The sequence below is a fragment of the Bombus affinis genome, chromosome 13 (assembly GCF_024516045.1).
Source record: "Bombus affinis isolate iyBomAffi1 chromosome 13, iyBomAffi1.2, whole genome shotgun sequence".
Taxonomy (NCBI): Eukaryota; Metazoa; Arthropoda; class Insecta; order Hymenoptera; family Apidae; genus Bombus; species Bombus affinis.
In genome coordinates this window covers 4,865,409-4,885,813 of record NC_066356.1, presented here as the reverse complement: position 1 = coordinate 4,885,813, position 20,405 = coordinate 4,865,409, and the positions used below count along the sequence as shown (strand labels likewise).

The window sequence follows — 20,405 nt, the reverse complement described above, 5'->3', positions numbered from 1 at the left end:
GATAGTGTGCTGCCGTATAATCATTCGGCAAACTGGTGTTGGTCGACGATACCGATGTGTTCGTTGTGAGATCTCGCTTCACCGCCAGCCCATGCCCATGAGTACCATAGCGAACGGCTCACTACCAATGTCAGCAGCACTACCACCAATGCATTGTATGGCTGCTACGGTCGGTTGAGTGTACTGGTGGAAAGTGCCGAGCGAGCGCTTGCGCTTCGGTAACTTTCCATTGTCGGTGCTTCTGCACAGCAGGAACGAAGAAACTTACCGAGAATCTTTCGAAACTTTACAATCACAAATTGCTATTCTAAACTCAAAGCATCTGAAAATTATAAAATTTGAACAGTTAAATCTTTTTCGGCTATATTCTTCTCATTTTCAGGCTTTAAACAACGATATTAGCAAGGGGCAAGAAAGCCGCTGTAATACTTAAGATTATATAGGTCCGTTTTCTGTAAACTAAATTTATGACAGTACTGTACGCATAATTCTTTTGTTTCGTATAACATATTAGAAATTTCAATGAGAATAGGTCCATAAATTTTCTGAGTTGCTTTATGCTATTTTCGGGCTACATCACAAAAGCAATAAGGTCAATCATTTTAAAATCTGCAAAGCTTGGGGCAGGTAAAGATTTTAAAATTTATCTAGCTATGCTCGCATGAACAATAGTACAGATACTCCGATATTTACTGTCGGGGGTTGTACGAAAAATTAACCCATCTTCAATAGCAGGTAACTCCATTTTCACAAATTACTGGACCCTCAGTTTATCAAGTATATATCTCGAAATATATTTGCCATAAATTACCCATCAGTAAAAATTAAAAATTAAAAATTAATATTTCATACAAAAATTATCAAATTCAAATCTAAGAACAATTTCCTTTAATGAAAAAGATCATCTAATTTAAAACATCGAACTGAAAATATTAAGACACTCATTCCTCCATGCTTCCACTACTCAAAAGGTATTTAAAATTTAAAAAGCGGAAAATGTCTCCCTAAATTAAAACTCGATCGTTTTGCGATTTCAATCTTTGCTCGCGTGTGCGTGAATTTGCCGTTTACGTATTTTAAATGGCCATGGGGAAAACGGAATCTGATAATTAATACGCGGGGGAATATTCGGGTGGTGAGAAACGAGCGATTACTGGGACTCAACCCCGTAGGCCTAGAGTAAGTTGTACGTAATTTTTCGGGGAAAGAGGGGGCGGGGCCGAGGAGGAAGACGAAGAGAAAGGTTGGTTTTCTTTTGAAGCGCGTTTTAACAGACAACAGAACCAGGCAGCCGGCCATAAGCCCCGCATCATGGCCGTCGACTCACCGTTATGTGCCGAGCATCGGTGAAGCCCTCGTGCCCCCTATACAAAAGAGAGAGACCCGACCCCCTCTGTCCCTCGGGCGCTTGAAATTCAACCCCGGCACTGCTGGCCGCTCCAGGGTTGCCAGATCGTGTTGCTACAGCCGCGAGGTTGCAGCGCGCCGTTATCGTCGTTATCGATGCTTACCGCACACCCGGACAATCACCTAACCTCAAATTCAGCTATAGGACGAGTGTAGCTTGGTTCTGTTATCAGCACCGTCGAACCTCGGAACATCCCTGTCCAAATCGAATGAATAGTTTTTGAAAGCATTACGAATTGTCTATCTCACGATACGTTTTCTCTTTGTGTTTTCATACTCGAGTATTTGTCGTTTGTGTCATTGAAATCTTTTGGTATTATTTGTTAACTTTGTTACGTTTTTTAAATCTTTACATAGTAATTTCGTTATCGTTTAAATGAATGAAAAGATATTTGATGTTTTAAGAAAAACTGTAACATAACGTTAAAGTAAAAAATCATAAATATTAATCTATGATTTTTTTATAAAACTTAAAGAACGTAGCAGGATTAATAGAAATCTCGCAAACGAATGATGTTAGTAGAATGTAAATAATTTTATAATAGACTTAAGCTGCATTGAAGTCTACGCCATTGTTTGTAAGATTCTACATTGCGTATACATTATTACGGAACATACGCCCCATAGATTCTACGCCTTTCTGTTGGTGTTTCTAAAGAGCGACCTGTAACTCGCCAATTATTTGTCGTCAGCAACAGGTCACACTCTCTTTCCGTGTCTATGGTTTACCCGGAAGTCAGTATACGTGCTTCATAGAATAATAATAACATCACGTATGCAATATATCGTATATTCCCTGAACGGGCTAAAATGATACTACCTCCGAAATATCTTTCTTTTTATTACACACATTATTTTTACTGTAATTTATATTTTTCAGAAATACCTAATTTTAATATGTAACTTAAAGAAAATAGGCAACTTTATTCATAAAAAGAATCAACTTTCATAAAATACTCTACTTTAAAACCAAAATGCAAAAGTAGTAAAGATTTAAAAAATCGATGATTGAAAGGTATCGAAAGTGTTCCGTGAGATTTAAAGAGAAAAACGTTCCAAGAAACGACAGAGCGTGAGTGAAACGAAAATACAGAATTTTGATCGCGACTAATACGAAATTGCGATTGTGACTAATGAAACAGAACAATGGGGAAAAGATCGAAAGGTGTAGACGTGACTATATAGGAACGTATCGTGGCTGAAAATACGGCTCGCATGCGGAGTGACTATTGCTGCGTTCGATCGAACACGTGTACCCGATGCGGCTGGTATACGACATTGTCGCGAAGTGACATGTGGGCCACGGCGCGGCAGAATGTGTGCGAACGAAGCATAAGGCCGGGCAGTCGAGGGACGGGTACGGAGCTGCGCTTTATCGTGGGCCAATCCAAGCGCTGTGACCTTGAGTAACTCTAGAGAGAGAGATATATTTAGCTGTGAGCGGTTCGAGCTGCTGGTACTGCTGCTCTCTCTACCTATAGCTCTGTCTTGCACTCTGAAGTCTCTCTTTAGTTAGAGTAGAGGCTCGCAGCGGCGAATAATAACGAGGGAGTCTCGTCAAGGGAAACTCTTGGACACAAAGTTGTCCCTTCACTGAAATCTTGCAGTCAGATTAGAGTCCAGGATTGTCGTAGTCATGGTTCAACTAGAGGGATATTTTAATCTTGGAATTATCCGACTTTGAATTATTTTCCTTTTTTCTTCAAGTACTGGAGTCACTTTTTCTTTAACTTCTGATGCCAGGAAGCATTTTGATTTTAAAGAAATATTTAACTTCTCCTGTAGTCGTTTGGAATATCGCAAGTGGATAAACGCTCGCAAACGTTTGCCATATTTTTATAGCACCGTTGAACGTTGCTGCAATTTCTTTCGCAAGAAGAATTTGAAGTGTCTTGAAGTTTCCGTAGGCTGCATTTATTATAGGATTATCTATTAACAAGGATGTTTCGCGTGAGTAACTTCAAGAAGGGTGATGAAAGTAGGTCTCTGTAACAATATTCATCGTTTTTAAATATTATTTTAAGACATCATTCATTTCTTAGCTAATATAATGATTATAGCTAAGCTAATATAATGCTATAATATAATGCTATAAGCTATAGCTTAGCTAATATAATGGCGATATTTATAATATTTAAAACGTTTTCTTTCTCTTACTTTATATGTACGAGTTAATATAACTCTTCTCGTGGTTAATTCTTCACTGAAGAATTTTCGAAAAACCTGTAGGCTTTAAAACAGCTTCAAGCAATATTATTGAATTCGGCAGTGTTTTGCTGTTTTCAGGGACATTTGATTATTCTGCTTTTTATTTTGGAATGCCGTATCGTGAACAGCTAGGTGACTATGATGAGTTGAAACCAGTTCTCCTTGGGTGCTTCGAGCCGAGAACTTCACGAGATATTCAGGGTTACTCGCCCCTATTTCCGTGAACCTTCAGAGCGTTACGGGACAATTGTGCATTCCCAAATTATAGCTGGTATTTCCGGTTGCTATCTTCGTTGTTGATCTTCATAAAACGAACCCTTCTGTAATTCGGAAATCATTCTATGTGAAAAAGAACCTCATAAAATAAATGGTCTGTGGCAGGCTATTCGTTACAATGAAACTATGAAACATTATTACTATTACAATATACGTACATATGTTTTAAATTGTAATTTATATTAGAGGGAGATAGAGAGAAAAAGATTATCATAGTACAATAGATTAATCAGTTGAATGAGATGTTCCAGAGTCAGAAACATCTGGCGCGGAATTTAAAATTACTAAAGACGAATTAATTTTAGTAAATGTGAATATAACTTAATGAGTATATGTGTCAAATCAGTCCGTAAAATCATTTTATGAAGACGAAATTAAAAAGCTACCATTGTGACTTATTATGGACTAGTCTGGCAATAAGAAAGAACCTTTTAATAAATAAGTTATTAAGTTCAAAATGTTACGAAGTTGCATGACGAATTACCTCGTTTCTTGACTTAATACATTAAGAATTCTGTAATTATATGGATAATAAATTGCATGAGATCCTGTTATATGCTTTCATCGCTATACTTTAATTATACTTGTACTTTAAAACGAACACGCACATCGCCTTAAACTGTCATAACGCAGTACCAACGATATCTTGTTGAATCTACACTTGTTTTTCTCGCAGAATTCGTTTATCAGCCAGCGATACGATCTTGCTTTAGATAGCTCGCTTCGTTATCGTATCAGTCTTGCGAAGTCTACTAAGAATTTTTCATCCTCAGCAATATCAAACTTCTCGTTTATCCTCGAAAGAAGCAGCCACCGCTTCATCCAAACACCTACGAGCAGAGAAACGTTTCAGTAACTATTCTCCAACTGCTTCCTATTCCTCGACTTACTCGATCACCATCGGATAGTACGAGCAAGCGATAACGTTTATTCAAACGGACGTACATACTCTCTGATGCCAATTCAAACATCGGACCGTGACATTTGTAAAATCTGGCACGATGTGCAACAAGTTCTCCGGTGCGAGATCGATCCTTCCGATCGATCAGGCCGGCGCAACGCGGCAATGCTACTTCGAATTTCCACGGGATCTATTTACACGGAACCAACCAATAGTTCGATGCAACAGGCGAACCGAGATTTCACTCTCTTACAAGAGAGTACGACACATATACACAGAGGCAGGCATATATATACATACATAGACACAGAGAGAAAGAGAGAGAGTGAGAGAGAGAGGAGGGAGAAAGGGTGGTGGGCGCCAGGGAACGAGAGAACAGGTTGGAAAAAGAAGCGAGACAGGAGAGGCGAGAGTGATAGGAGCGAAAAGAGAGCGAGAGGGAGTGCTTCGGGAATGGTAGAACGAGACAGGACACATACAACAGAAAGACGGAGTGAGAGGGAAAATCGCAAGAGCAGGAGATCGACAAGAGAGACAAAGAAGACATGGGGCGGTTAGAGGGAGTGAGATAGGGGGGAAAGAGAGTGAGAAAGGCTACAAGTCTGTGCGGTATTCCTTTCAGTGTGATTGTCATTCATGCATTGTGAATCAGGGACTTTATTTTTAGAAGCGACTGAATGAAAGTGGAGTACCCCGTAGTAGTAGTATAATGTCAGTGGTAGGAGGAAGAGGTGGTGAAGGAGGAGAAGGCGGAGGAGGAGGAAGAGGTGGAGGAGGAGGAACGACGAAGAGGAGGAGAATGAGGAAGAGAAGTACGCGATAGGGGGAAGGGGTGGAAGAGAAAGAAAGACAGCTCATCGACGAGAAAGAGGGCGAGGGAGGGAACGAGGAAGACGTTCCACCGATCTGCGAGTAAATCGTACTACGTCCTCACACGTGCTTGCTCTCCCTCCTCCGTCACCCTCTTCCCCCTTTTCGCCACTACCATCACACGACCACCACCACCCTCAGTCAACGACACAAACTACGGGACACGCGAACGCAGAGGCACACGCACGTGCCCACTCGGACGCGGATGTCGTTTACCTATACCCCTATGAATCGTGACGGAGAATCGGTCGAGATGGAGACGTGGAGAGTAGTCACAGGGAACGAAACGCGTACAGTCGCTGCATGGAATCTAACGGCAGTTGCAAAGTCACCAGAGGCTGTTCGCGCAATTTATATCATGATTATCGAGACTTTCAGTCTCAGAGAAGATATCTGGAAGATTTACGAGGAGAAGAGATGACCTTGTTCACGTTTCATTGTTCCTAAGTGTTCTTCGACTTTTTGAAAGATAGAGGCTGAAGAGATTTGAGAAACGTATGGTATTCTATTGAAACTTCATGGTATTCTATTGAAGAAGAAGAGAAGAGTATTTAAGTGTGAAAACACTTGAATACACGTACATTCCAAAAGCAATCTATTTGAATCTGTACCAATCTGTAATAACGATACGATATAACAATCATACATCATAATCCACAGGCAGCTGGTACAAATTTTCAGGCTCCTATCATACATAAGTATCATATCAATCGAGAATCAAAGCCAAATTCCTGTTCATGTCGTGTCATTCACCGCAGAGCATCTGAATGAAAGATTTCGAAAATCGGGTCTCGCAAGGAGATTCAGAAGATAAAGAGGTAGACAGAGGAAATAACCTTCGAGGTCACGACTGACAAAAGCGAGACGAGGAAGGAGAGATGCTCGCACATATACAGCCGGACGTGTACACATACATATCCACAGACATGTGGCGCCGTGCGTAAGCAACGATCCAATAAATAGTAGGATCATTGACACTGTCCGCGTGGCTGGTCTTCAACCGTCGGTTGTACTACGATGTTTACAGTTTAATTCGAGATACTCGAAATGTCACGTGCGCACGTTAGGCGTACTATTCACGATAAACGTGAGTCTTTCCGTTTGAAGGAGAGGGAACGAGGCCGGGTCTTTCGGGGGAGAGAAGGGGCAGATGATTTGACAAATTGCTCGCGAAATGAGTCATCGAGACTCGCCTTGCCTTGCGCTGCCTCGTGTGTATTCTCTTCGGACGTTTCTCTTTCTCGCGTAGACCGTCGTTATATGTGTATATATATGTATGTATGTACTCAAGGTCCAGCAAACTCTATGCACGTTCCCGTTATCTGAATTGGATTATCAAACTGCGTGCAGCCTTGACCCAGGACAAACTCTTATCTCGTACGTAAACAGAACCACGTGCATTCGATTTGCGTCATATATCCTGCACTGTGACTCGAGGCTCGCCTGTGTTCCAGTGCACGTGAATCGATTCGACGATGCTCCTGCTTAGTTTCTTTCGATACCGTTTCTTCCATGAGATTTGTGGATAAAAGAAATGTTTGTGGATTAACTGGTGAAATGAATTCGAATGGATTTGTTATGATGTTGAAGAAATGACGACGTTATACCTTTTATTTGATTTCTATAGTTTCCTTACTGCCGTCATTTTTTAGTCAATTAAAGGTGTTGTAACATGGTAGTTTTCTATGGAGAAAGTCTGGATTAGAGGACTGATTATAGATTAACAGGAATTTGTTAAAAATTGAATATGTTGTTATACCTTCAGTTTAGTTCCTATGGTTTTCTTCTTGTTATTTTAGAGAGATTGAAGCGAATGCGTTGATTTTTGTTAATTTACGGTAATTCGTGGTAATAAAATTGGAATCCTCGGTATCTTGGACAAAAATTGGACGAAGATAAAATATAAAATAGTGGGGTTTATAAAATTGATATGGTCCTTTTTTCAACGGAAAGATGTCAGCGATAAATTCAACCTGTTCCACGAACGTGTGAATGAAACGGTGTTGGTAATCTATGGCTATGTATACGCAGATAAGAGTTTTCATGAATGAACGCTTATTTTTTTTCCTTTCCGTAATACCACCGAGCTTACGTGAATGGATGCGATGTTAATTGTCGGACTCCATGCATTTTCACGAGATGAAACTCCGGGAATCCCTTCATGAATAGGCAAGAATTCAATAGCGCGCTAAAAAAGCAAAGAAAAAGATAAAACAACTTAAAAGTACTCGTAACATTTTTTTAAAAATAGCAAAAAATGGCATTCTCCCTCTAAATCCCAGGAATTAAAAATTAAATAGCTTTTAGTTGTTAATAGAAATAATTTAACAAGTAGAATTTGAATTAAAAAGTTATACGAAAAAAGAAAATAATACAAAGAATAAAACAGCGTTTAAAGTATAGTACAGCACCGTAATCGTGACTGTTTAAACCGCAACAATTACAATTATTATCTAATCGTGGGATTTATCCTTCGCTTGAATGTCCACGTAATCGTTACTTAATTCTGTCGAACATTTTTCGAACGTAGAACATCGATTATTAACTCTCGCTTGCGATATCATCGTCGTCATCGTTCTAAGAAAATTCTTCGCAGTAAAGGTCAGAAGCACTTATGAAATCTCAGCATAATTCATGGCAAACAGTGTGCCACGATAGCGGCATCGAGACCTCGGTATGTATTTTCTTTCATCAAAAATTTGATTTCCTCGCGATAGTTTTGAACGAAGTTCAATATTTGCAAAGATTTTTGAAAATCTTTAAAGCAAGCTATCGCTTCTTCTTCGTTCGCATAGTTACAATGTGAGATTTTACAAATCTTCTGTAAGACAGCGACGAATACAAACGCTTCTCTTTGTTTCATTTGAAAACGTTTGTTCGTCATTTCAAATCGAAAGCATGAATTCTCTATACTCTGATTTTTGTTCGCTTGTCAGAGCAAAAGTTGCCATTGATTACAATATTTTCTATTAATTCTACTACTCATAAATATGCGAAATAAAAGCTACACATACATAATATCACAAAGAGTATGATTTCCACAGTTTAATCTACTTGAAAATGTTTTTATAATCAAAAACAGTGATAACGGTAAATACCAACGTCCTTAAATTCAAATACGTACTGCGAACGTAATGCAATTTATAGATGAACATAACGTGATACCAAGTCTCAAGAGAGTCTTAACTAGAATTACAAGTTATCGATTAATAATTAATCATACGTAATGTAAAAATATAGAGCTAAACGCGGCGTATACGATGTCTAGATCAACGAGTCTAGAGGACTTGTTCGGCGAGATTACAAGATTGCCAAGAAGCGGTGTTTGATCGGAAGGGAGACTGAAATCGAGATGAGCACAAGATCGAGTTGCATGTCTCGTATTCCAGATTCTGATTTCTCCACAACCGAGCGAGCAGGATCTCAAATAGAATCTCATTGGCCACGAGGCGAAATGTTATCTCTTGTATACTAGAGCACGCATTTGGATGGAGAAGTTGGGCTGTTGGCTGATGATAAGATAACGCGTTCTCGATTGGCCAGTTACTATTCCGCAGCGTATATTCCAAAAATCTTTAATAATATCCGTTTTAGAAATAATTTACCGCCGCTAGTGGATGACTTTAAACAATTTTAGCGATAATTAATATTCGTGAGTACGTATATTTTTGAGCTCTTTCAAGAAAAATAATTGTCTTATCGATAAGTTCGCTATCATTGCAGACTATTTTTAATAGTCCATAATTTAAGCTTTGTATTTTAAATTATTATATCTCTCGGTATTTAGATCGTCACTTCAAAAGTAAAATAAATTGTTTGTGCGTGAATATTGTATACGGTATTAATTTAACTCTTCAGAGGACCTTAACTTTGAGGTGTGTTATTAAACTATTATTAGACTAGTTATTATTAAACTATTAAATTTTTAAGCAATCACTAAGCTTGTTTCTCCACAATCGAACAGAATTTTGGCCATTAAACATTGCTTAATGGCCAAAAAATGCACATTCCAATGATTACTTTAATATTCACTAACTTTCTACTTATTTCAAGCAATACGCCATTGATTATTAAAAAGAATTCAAATAATTAGCGCAAAGAATTACTAAACATTCTATGTATAGATTTTTCTCGATACTTTTCTAGTTTGTCGGCGTTTAAAATGCGACAGTTCAATTGCAATCCGAGCACTCAATCTTAACGACGTATTAAAAGCTGGACATCGACCGTTACCCGCAGGCGCGTGGAGATGAATTGATTTTTAAAATCGGCTCTCTCGGCATTACGATGGCTCGTCCGTGAAGATATTGCGTACACGCTGATCACGAGTCGCCAATAACATTCGTCAGCGATAAATCGTTGTTGTGCAACCATAGCGTTCGTGCATCATGAAAACAAATCGCTGACGTTTGACACTGAACTCTTTCGACGTCGACGACAACAATACATGCTGGTGCAGTAGCAGGTTCTTTCGTGATGCACACCTTCGGCTCGCATGTTGCCCAGACAGTCGAAATGAAATTAACCCCTTGAGGGATGCGGTGTTCGGTGCGGCCACTGAAAGAGTTCACCGTGAAAAGGGGGTTGAGCAAACAGAGTTAAGCGCAACAAAGGAAACGCACACGGAGATTCACGGACATGAGAGTTCTATTAAAATCTTAATTGCATAACAGTGGCGCATTTTCTTTCGAGACCGAAAATTGTACTGCTTGCCACAGCTTATCGAATACTTTTTAGTATGGTAATTTCTATTCAGTTGAGATTGGAAATTGAGACTTGATGTTCAAGACTTTTTCAGAAGTTAATTTGTCTTAATTCTTGTAGTACAATATAGAAATATTTAAGATCCTTCAAACTCGTAGTTTCTTTACCAGAAATATAACTGTAAGCAGAAGCATTGCCTAAAAAGTGAACGTGATAAATTTTATAAACGTATTTAAGCTTTATATTAATTATCATATTGCATAAAGTAAATGTAAAAATATTCCGTAGTAAATGAAGTCTTCAAGAAATATAACAAAGTTAGAATAAAATCGATTTATTAAATTGTTCGATAAAAGAACTTTCGTTTCATCGACACACATACCTCATTCTTTGCAAATTGCAGCATGCACAAGGCAAGATGTACATAATTGCTGAATTTTGTGTTTATACTGCACGTACCACGCTTATTTCATTCATTTGCCATTTGATCCTCTAATAAGAAGGGAAATTGGTAAAGTGCGATTTAAGTGACTGGTGCTCCGTTAAGCAGTTCTCCACTAATTGGATTTTCGAGATGACTTCTGAAAGTAGCATGTTATTTTCTGATCCAATATAGTATCTCACTAAGAAATAACGGAAAGTCTGAATGACGTTATCGTCCGAAACAGTTACGATATTGACCTGTTAACTGGGTCACTTCTTAGTTAGAAACACCTTTAGCCACTGAATTAAAAATTAAATACTATAAATCAATTTTATTCCTCGTAGAAAATAAATAGATATAACATAATGTATTTGAATTAGAGATATAATCATTCTAACGCGTTAAATAGTAAAATATGCGAATTATATATTTTTTAGTATTACAACTTTTTGGATTAAAATTCAAATGGATAAAAAAAGGAAGAGAACTCTTAAGATAAAAATTCCATGGTTTATCAATAAGGAAGACAGTCTCAAGTTATCAATGATTAAATAACCTCTTTTCGAAAGAAAGCCTTAATTGTATGCGTTTTAAGTAGTCAATAACGATTACGGTCAGTTTTTTCACATAATCCTTACACGCCAATTGACGTCATTTTACGCAACGCTGGATGCGAACCACTATCGATTCATATACAAGAGACACACATGCTGTGTGTCGTTCCAAATTATACTTTGTTCACAAATTCCTTGATATAGATGTTTTTCTAATTTCCAGAAATTATTCAACTATATTACCTAAAGTAATTGAAAGTTTACAGTAAAAACAATATATACAATACATATAATTGATATATAGAGCTTTTCCTGTGAGGTAGTTTCTTTCTGATATTTGATACAATTTTAAGAAACTGAATTCAATTTTCAAAGAGCTATGAAGAGGAAAATAAGAAGGAAATCATAAAGAATATCTCTGTATCGCGCCATAACGCAATTCATAAAATAATGTTAGCATTACCAAAATTGAAAGAAGATGAACTGCAGTATTAACATATCGATCGACGTATTTTAAAATAGAAGAGGTCATGCACAAGATGTAAAAATAAGGTGTTATGTAGCAATTACTGCGATACAGATTAAATGGAGTTTCAAAGAGAAGATCGACACGGTAATTGGTGAATGGCCGAATGAATAAGCCTAGGTCATTTCTCTTTGCTTACAAATTGCAAACTTTATCGTATCCGAATGATCTATGGCTGTAGATCGGCCGAATACTACCTTGGATACTGGCGCATTCTCGGTCGGTAATTACGAAAGTCAATTTCGCAGGTTCACTCTTCTCTTATCTACCCGACCTCTTCGAGTGGAAGTCAAGTATGTATATTATCTCTCCTTATTGCTGCGTTTCGCTGCAGCACTGAACAACCGGATGACTACATGTCGATAATTCAAAAACCAAACGCGTTTCGAAAAGTAATTTACTCCTGTAACAATTACAGTAGCATGTATTAAATATTTAAAAATAAAAGAAAATATAGGAACGTCAACGACGCATATTAACATATTCTACTGATGGTATAAATTAATACATAGTGATTATTGATTGAAACATTTACTGTGAAATATTCAATAATAATAATAAATATATTTAATTCCGATAATCAACTGAATCTTTGTACCGTGTAATAGCAGTGACTCTGCATTACTGCGCATGCGTAACACAATGCAACGAACAATTTTTGAAATGAATTCTACTTGTATTAACCTATATAAAACATTGTATCTAATCTTTTTTCACTCTCTGTGTGTTCTTTTGTCTCTCTGTAATTAATGTAAAATTATGCTTAAAATACATAAAAGTATCAGGTGAAATAGATCTGAAAACTTTCCGTGATCGTAAATGTTTTATCGTTTTACTATCCTTTAGTTAGTAAGTCTAGTGGAATGTCGGAGTTCTGTGCCAACGCAGCGCACGTTTTAAAGGTACGTACTGTGGATACACCGAGATCAGACTATGGATTATAACCTCGCTCTCTCTACAAGGATGCCATGCTCCGCGGTTTGCGCTAATGAACCAGCAAGCCTTTATGGTGGTTTTATTCTCTTACGTCACCAAATTCATCGGCACGGCCTCGGTTCGCACGTAACGCCGGACCTCTGGCGGTTTGTTCTGGAAGCAGGCCAGCTAGGCCGCGCCAAGCTAACGAGTTTTTTTCCGGCGATAAAGGCTGACGCAAAAGTTACCCGGGAAACGGCAGGAAAATCGCCGCGCTCTATACCAGAAGGCTCGCTTTAAACATTTAAACCTCCGCGCTTTGAGTCATACCGCTTTCTTTTTTTAATGCTTTTCTTAGAAATATAATACCTACTTACAAAGTATACCTATAAAATATAATATCTATTTATAAAGTATACCAATCAACTATCACAGAAAGAAAATTATTCACGTTTTATTATTAAATTCTTAAAACTAAAACATATATAAATGTGCCATGAAAGTCAAATATTTAAAAAAATATAGAAAAAATTAATATTGGTTATTTGATATATCCTAAATTAACTCGAAAGATTAATAAAGTATATCATCCAACTGTCACAAACAGAAAATTATTCTTTTTTATTAACAAGTATAAATATTTGAGAAGGTATAGTAAAAGAATAATAATGATTATTTACAAAATTAAGTTGAAAGAACAACAAATTATCAGATTCCAAATATTCCACTTTTATCAAAATTTTGTTAAATTCTAATTCAATTTTATAGCAAAACAGACAACCTACGGACTTACCCGTTCAACGAGGATTGCATAAAGTTCTTCGGGGTTTCCCGTATCCTTTTTGCACCTGCCGGATCTGTTCTGGCTCCGCAGGTGCTTAGGAAAGTACAGGACGTGATCACTCACACTCTTACGCTCGCTGCTCCTTCTCTATGCTTGAATATTATCTTCTTATTATGTATGTACTTGTACGTCTGCAGGAAGCACACCTGCCTACTTTACCTCGATATTTCTGAAAACCAGTAATTTTACACCCTCTCTAAATTTTTGTCTCTTCGGAGATTCTATGTCAACATATTTTTACACAATGATCATCCTGAAGCAAATTATCAGATCAACAAAAATTTCGAGCCTTAGTTTCGTTTGATTCTAAAAGATAATCTATTCATAAGAACGAAGCGGAAATTGTGGTTTAGCTGATTTTCTTCAAAACTTCAAATCAACGATCAGTTTGAAGGTTTTTCTATTCTCTAATACAAGTCTCAATGCTACGAAAACAGAATCAAGAATAATTTTATTTAGATTTGACTCTATTCTTATGGATTAAATATATTAAAACATATTTTAATCATAATTTCTTTACACCTGTTTCTATGTTATGTGGTAATCTTTTTTGTGACCCAATGTTTCTTTATTTTGTACTATAATTGCATTGACAAAACGTGTTTATTCCTTGATAAAAGTAGTAACAACTAAGTAGAAATTTACCAGTTTCCTGGGTACAATTTTGGCAGCGAAAAGACAATGTCTGATGTCGAAGATAGAAATCACTGATGTGCAACCAGCAGTCCGAACTCCCCTCCAGAAACAAGAACACCTGTTACAGAGTCCGCAAACACGAGATGTTCTATTCATTCTCATGTAGAATCTAAGTTATTGTTCACTATGACGTACAGTTCTCTGCCTTACCAGAAGCATCAACCAATTGCGAAGATGGCAGCACGTATCGAAACTACCATTTTCCTGTAACATCTATTGCATGATTAATAATCAAATTCCTGTACACTCTTATTCATTTTAATTGGATTTTATTATCTTTCAGCATCAATTAATATATGGTTGCAATTTTAATTATAGTTAATAATTATTAAATAAATTAATCTCTTTGGACGTCAAACACAATTTAAATACAGTAACTTATAATCACCTTTCACCTTTCCTATATATTTTATGAATCATAATTTGATATTTTGATAATTTGAAATTTTATATTACCGAAATTAATTTTATATTAAAGAAAGTTACTGCGATAAAGTGTAATTAGCCATATTGAACTTCTTTTTTTAAAATTATATCAATTTTTTTTTATATACATTTTTTTTTATATGTCAAGTATTTCATAACGTTAGAATTACATGCAATTAAAAAATGTGAAAGAGTTGAGAAATTGTAAAACAAATGTTTCATCTGACTTTAGATTTTTCGTTGACCTTTAACATTTCCTTTGACTCGATAATCGATTTTTTTATTTGTAGGCTGTAAACTGAGTAATTGGCGATGTGATAATTAGAAACTGACGAATATTGACGTTTGAAAAGCGATAACAGTATTGGCAATAGAAAATATACATTTTCGAACGTCCGCTGAACAATGCAGAGTATGTCAGATGATGGTGCGTCAGAGGATGACGTCAGCTCTGATCTTGACGCAGATTTACAGTAACATTTCCATCGACTGGATTTGTATCTCTCTGTCTCTCTTTTTCTTCTTTTTCCATCTCTTTCTACTCCCGTGACGTATACGTAGTATACTGTATACTGTACACGTGCTTTCATCGTATTTCTAGAGAGAATTGATGGATTCATTTAAGCGCATGCATTTTCAAAAAAAAGACTACATTTCTCTATACCTTTTAATCTGTTAACGCATTCCGTTATCGAATGTTTTCTGTTTCATTTTTAATTGAATTACGATGTCTCGCTGATTCGAGCGTAATGTTTTTACGTTGTCCGTTTAAAGCTTCCTTCTAAAAAAAAAAAAAATAATAATAATAATAAAAATTAACTTGTTGCAACATACTTTCGATAAATATAAATAATAAAATATATTAAATATTCTTGAAAAAGTAAAACTTCACACTTGTTAACGACCTTCTTGCTATTCTCGATCCTTGATTTAAAAGCATGGCTAAAAAGACGGGACCTCGAATATCAAAATCACGATGAACATACAAATGCCTTATTATGTCTGGTTCGCGCCTACAGCTATGCTATCGAATATGTGACTGAGTTTCATAAACTTCTTCCTAATCCTTTACTTTATTTTTAAGAATATAACCACCTGGAATTAATAAGATGTCATATATCTAATAGCATTAAATAGATGAAATGAGTTTAAGCTATTTAAGGAGACCTCAAAGTACTCCCTAATCTTATTGATTCCCAAGAAAGCAGTACGAAACTTTGAATGTTCTCCATCAAGATATGCAACAATGTAAAATGAGGCACGTGCATTATCGATACTCTTCCTCTCACTCTCGTGGCAATCGGTCAGAAACGCTGAATCATTGGCAGTGCTCTCAAACATCTCGCAGAAAATTCATCGTACACCTTGTTCCAGTTCTCTCGTCGCCGAAGATGGCTCTCTGGCGAGATGTCGCTGGTCGAAGAGCGCGTTCACCTCGTCGACGAGGATGCAAAATGAACCAATGTAAATTTAGAACCGCCTTCTTTCTTCGTTTCGTAATCGGTTAAAAGAGGAAACGTTTCTCTCTGTGAGTAATATGCTGGCGTTTTTCCTCCATTTCCTAGACACATAGAAAATTCCCCGTAAAATCTGCTAGACTCTAAACGATAGGCTTTATAATATACGGAAACTTGAATTTTCCGATATTCTAAAATTTATTTCAGAAAATTCTGGATGATTGGAAAATCGAAACAATCGTGATATTTATCCAAATCGGTTGAAATGGGAATAAGTTGACAGGCCGGTTGAAATCACACGACTGGTCCTCCGAGGCCTGGATGTCGAGCTTGAAAACCTTGGAGCTCAGGGCCATTGTCGGGTGGGGCCTTTACCTCTCTTCCCTTTCCCTTTGATAGCCACGGGAGCCTTTCATCTCCTGGAACATGCCAGAGAGAAGAACTTCTGTGTGCACGAGAGGCTGTGCCTTCAACAATGTTGAAGGAGGTACGGACGCCAGGAAGATGAGCCATGGTAGCTACGTCGTCTCCAGACAAGAACCGAAATTGCATTTTCACCGAGGGTCGCCCTCAGACACGAGCAGAGCCCTCTTCTTACTCCTCATTTTTTTCACTTATTTTTCATCTCTTCTTACGTTTCTTCTTTCATTCCGTTTCTCTATCCCCTTTTTTACCGTGCTTGTCTTTAACCTTGTTTTCGAACACTCCTTTTCTTCTCCTAATACCTTTCGTTCTCTTGTTTGCGGCTTGTATTCTTCGAGGATCAGCCGGGATAGTGCGGACGATTTTGGGTTCAAGGTTAATCCGGTAATTTTAAGAACCACTGCTCTTGGTGAAATATTAAACAGTATGACTGAAATAAAATTTCCAAATGGAAGCGAAAATTTGTTTGCCAATCCTTCAAAGCCCTATATTTCTTAATTAATGTTTTACAAGGCTTTTCCTGTACGTATTGAGATCATAACAGCCAATAACAGGTAATGAGATCATTAAAATTCAATGACAACATTTTGCACACAGTTAACTTAATTGCTCCCTGTTAATGACTGTCTCACCTGTGTAACAGTGTCGGTATTGGTAAGATTGCAATAACGTAACGCTTATGATAATGAAAACGGCAGTGTTAAAGGTATGTGCGAAGTCACGGGAAACCTTAATAAAGGCTGAATATCATTTAAATTCGATTAACTGGATTTTAACGCGTGTGCAGTTTATATTTCCCGCAATCGAAACCTTTCCTGTGCGGGATTTTAATTCGACGTGGCATTTTATATCACAAAAATCGCTACTTTAAATCCAAATAATTACTATGCCGATAATATAATGTAGTTAACTACATTATGTTTCTTACTTTGAATTTACATAAACTCTCTTTAATACGCCGTTCGACATTTGATCTTTTGAACTTTCTTACTTTACTTTGCAGGAGAGCGCATTATCAAAGAAACGAGCAACACGGAATCACGTTTGTTATTGGAAATGAAGGCTAGGGTTAGAGCTTCATTAAATGGCGTGCGAATGTCTTGGAAACTTTCATTGAATGTGGGCGGAAGCGTGCATTTGTGATGCCCGTAAATCTTGAACAGGAAGCGAACGCGCGCGTATTCATGAATTCGGCACTGCCTTTCCATAAAAATTCTGATCACGGTCCTACAGCCCGTTTCGTCCAAGATTCGACTGAACAAATATAATTTTATGCCAGCCGTCTTTTCATCCCCTGGGCACAAAGTTTTTCTTTCCACCCACGATTCTTTCGTCCGACCAAACGCTGACTTACTTTAAATTGCAAACAAGTTTTCAGAGAACATCCTAATGGGACTCTTAAACTCCCATCATCTCGTCGCTCCGTTAGTTAACGAACTAATCCCTTCAAATTAATCTTGATCAATGTATTTGTAATTGAAAGCGAATATCATCTCTTTACTGTACTAAAATGAAGAAAAAAGGAAGAAATAAAGATTAACCCCTTCGGTACATGAGTTACATCGTGCTTTTCAATTACTTCTTAAATTATTAATATCTCATTGATAATATGTATCAGCCGTTAATCCCTGATTAATTATTGACAATCATCAGATGCTTCCAATTTTTTTAATGAGCAATATATGATCAATGAGGCATCCCATTTGGAACAAAACCAATGGGAACGTTATCATCGAGATCCTTTGACGTGTAAATTGTACTTCGTAGCTACGTTTAATTGGAAGACCGTTTGCAAGATGGTACAATCCGGCCTCGCTTTCATCGCTGCAGTCGCACAAAGGTAATTCAATTTCCGCGCTAACGCGCACAATCGTGTGTATCGTTGCGCATGGATCTCGTGTTGCTTTCCTAAAAACATCGGCCCCTACAAACAACTAAGCAATAACCCAAATAAACAAATGTATTCGCATGACGAGCCTTACATAAGAGTTTGGTATACAGTGGCGAGCCGACATCGTTCGCGTGACGAGCCGCTCTTAAACACGATGACAAGGATTCACAGGAATTTTTAACCCGGTTACACTGACCAGCTTCATTTCGACAATAAAAGCTTTATTACTTGCTTACCTTTTATTTACAAACGTCGTTCAAAGATTTTATAAACCGTTGTGAAATTTTTCTGATGATTTCATAATTTTAAATGTTCATAATCTTTGACATGATTTATTATTCTTTTTTATATAATTTCTTTTGTGGTCTTGCTAAAAAAGAAACCAAGGCAACGAGAACGCTTTGCGATAGAGACCTTCATAACACTTCTTTTATAACGTTAATAACGTACGCTTTATTAAACCACTTAATAACATCTATATATAGTAAGAAATTATTGATCAATATAGTTAATTTAAACAAATTGTTCCTCACATTAATCACTTCTACTCTAATAAGCAATCGAACTGATCGAGTAGTCTTGGAGAATATGGTGTTTACATACTTTCAAAACGAACGAGTCTGCGAAGCTAACAATAGTTGGATGCATTGATCCGTTGCTTGAAACGATTGATTGTAGATAGAGTGAAAATGTAGCTAGAGGTACATATATGCTCTATAAGCCAAATGCTAACTTTCGGTGTGTTGATTCTCCGTCAAAAATACCAAATTACTCTCCCGTACAACGTAATCCGATCACTGGGTTATCATTTTTCTATCAATACGCTTCATCTACAACAGTAAAGAAATTTTTAACATTGGCCAAACTGATCTAGCCTGCTTTCACTGTACGATTGTTTATAATTCACGTGATCGTTCGACAATAACGATCACGCCGCGAAATGTTTATTCATTGCACGACCGATGCTCTGTTTCTAACAAATATCAGTTTGTATGCAAACGTTTGAACTGTGTTAACAAAGGCATTACAATTACGACATTTTTACTCCTCTTCTTTTTTTCTTAATATATATATATTATATATATATGTTATGAACATTTAATCTATTGTGGACTTCACTTTGGACATACGAATGAATCCTTATTAAAAGAATTTTATTGCACGTTTTTAGTATTCGATTACTGACAGTCATTTGAATAGTAGAATCGATTTTTACTTCTCTTTTCTATCTCTGAAACTGCATACGTGATACGAGCACGGTATAATAGGTACAGTAATTGTGCGAAAAATACAGGTTTTATTCAGCAATTATTAGATGCTCGATGTCCATTATTCAATCGCAATTTGCTGTATAGAGCAGGAAATGACGGAAAATGGAAAATGCGCAATACCTCAATACTCGTCGTCGTCTCTGTTCCTATGATAATATCCGTGAAAAGTCATATTGTTCCTGAAAAATCTCCAATATTAAAAACGGAAATTATTTTCAAACGTACATACACATATATCATTATTTAAAAACACGTCATGTTGATATATCGCATATTACCCTTTTTCAGATTGTAACTATTCATTCGTATTCCTATCGTAGGACAAGACTATACGAACAACATCTAACCTAGTTCTAATTGAAAAATGAAAGGATAAGAATATATTGGTAAAAAGACAAAAATGGTACGTAAAATATAAAACACCTTTGCAAAGTCATAACATGGGTATGTATTCTGACGATCTCATAAAGTATAAAATGGTGGTGGAGCAGTCGACGCAGCATTGTGGAAGCGCGCATGCGCGCGCCTGCGCCACAGAAAAGTAGTACGCTAGGCTTTTCGTTTCGAAGAATCGTACACGTCTTTCTATGGCATACAAAATCTCGCGACGAT

General features: G+C 37.0%; 2 long non-coding RNA genes across 2 annotated transcripts; one reads left to right on the top strand and one right to left on the bottom strand.

Annotated features, from left to right (window-relative positions):
• Window positions 1–537: 537 nt before the first annotated feature.
• On the bottom strand, window positions 538–20,345 carry LOC126923511 (uncharacterized). The gene is made up of 15 exons (XR_007713209.1): window positions 20,217–20,345; window positions 20,072–20,146; window positions 19,914–19,972; window positions 15,657–19,352; window positions 15,416–15,532; window positions 14,275–15,348; window positions 13,579–13,798; window positions 12,781–13,171; window positions 10,749–12,273; window positions 10,285–10,563; window positions 9,896–10,219; window positions 7,422–7,850; window positions 4,500–7,345; window positions 3,565–3,935; window positions 538–3,393 (listed from the first exon to the last, which is right to left on the bottom strand). It is a non-coding gene; the product is annotated as an uncharacterized LOC126923511 (long non-coding RNA).
• On the top strand, window positions 8,231–8,997 carry LOC126923513 (uncharacterized). Its single transcript, XR_007713211.1, has 2 exons — window positions 8,231–8,336; window positions 8,931–8,997. It is a non-coding gene; the product is annotated as an uncharacterized LOC126923513 (long non-coding RNA).
• Window positions 20,346–20,405: the final 60 nt, after the last annotated feature.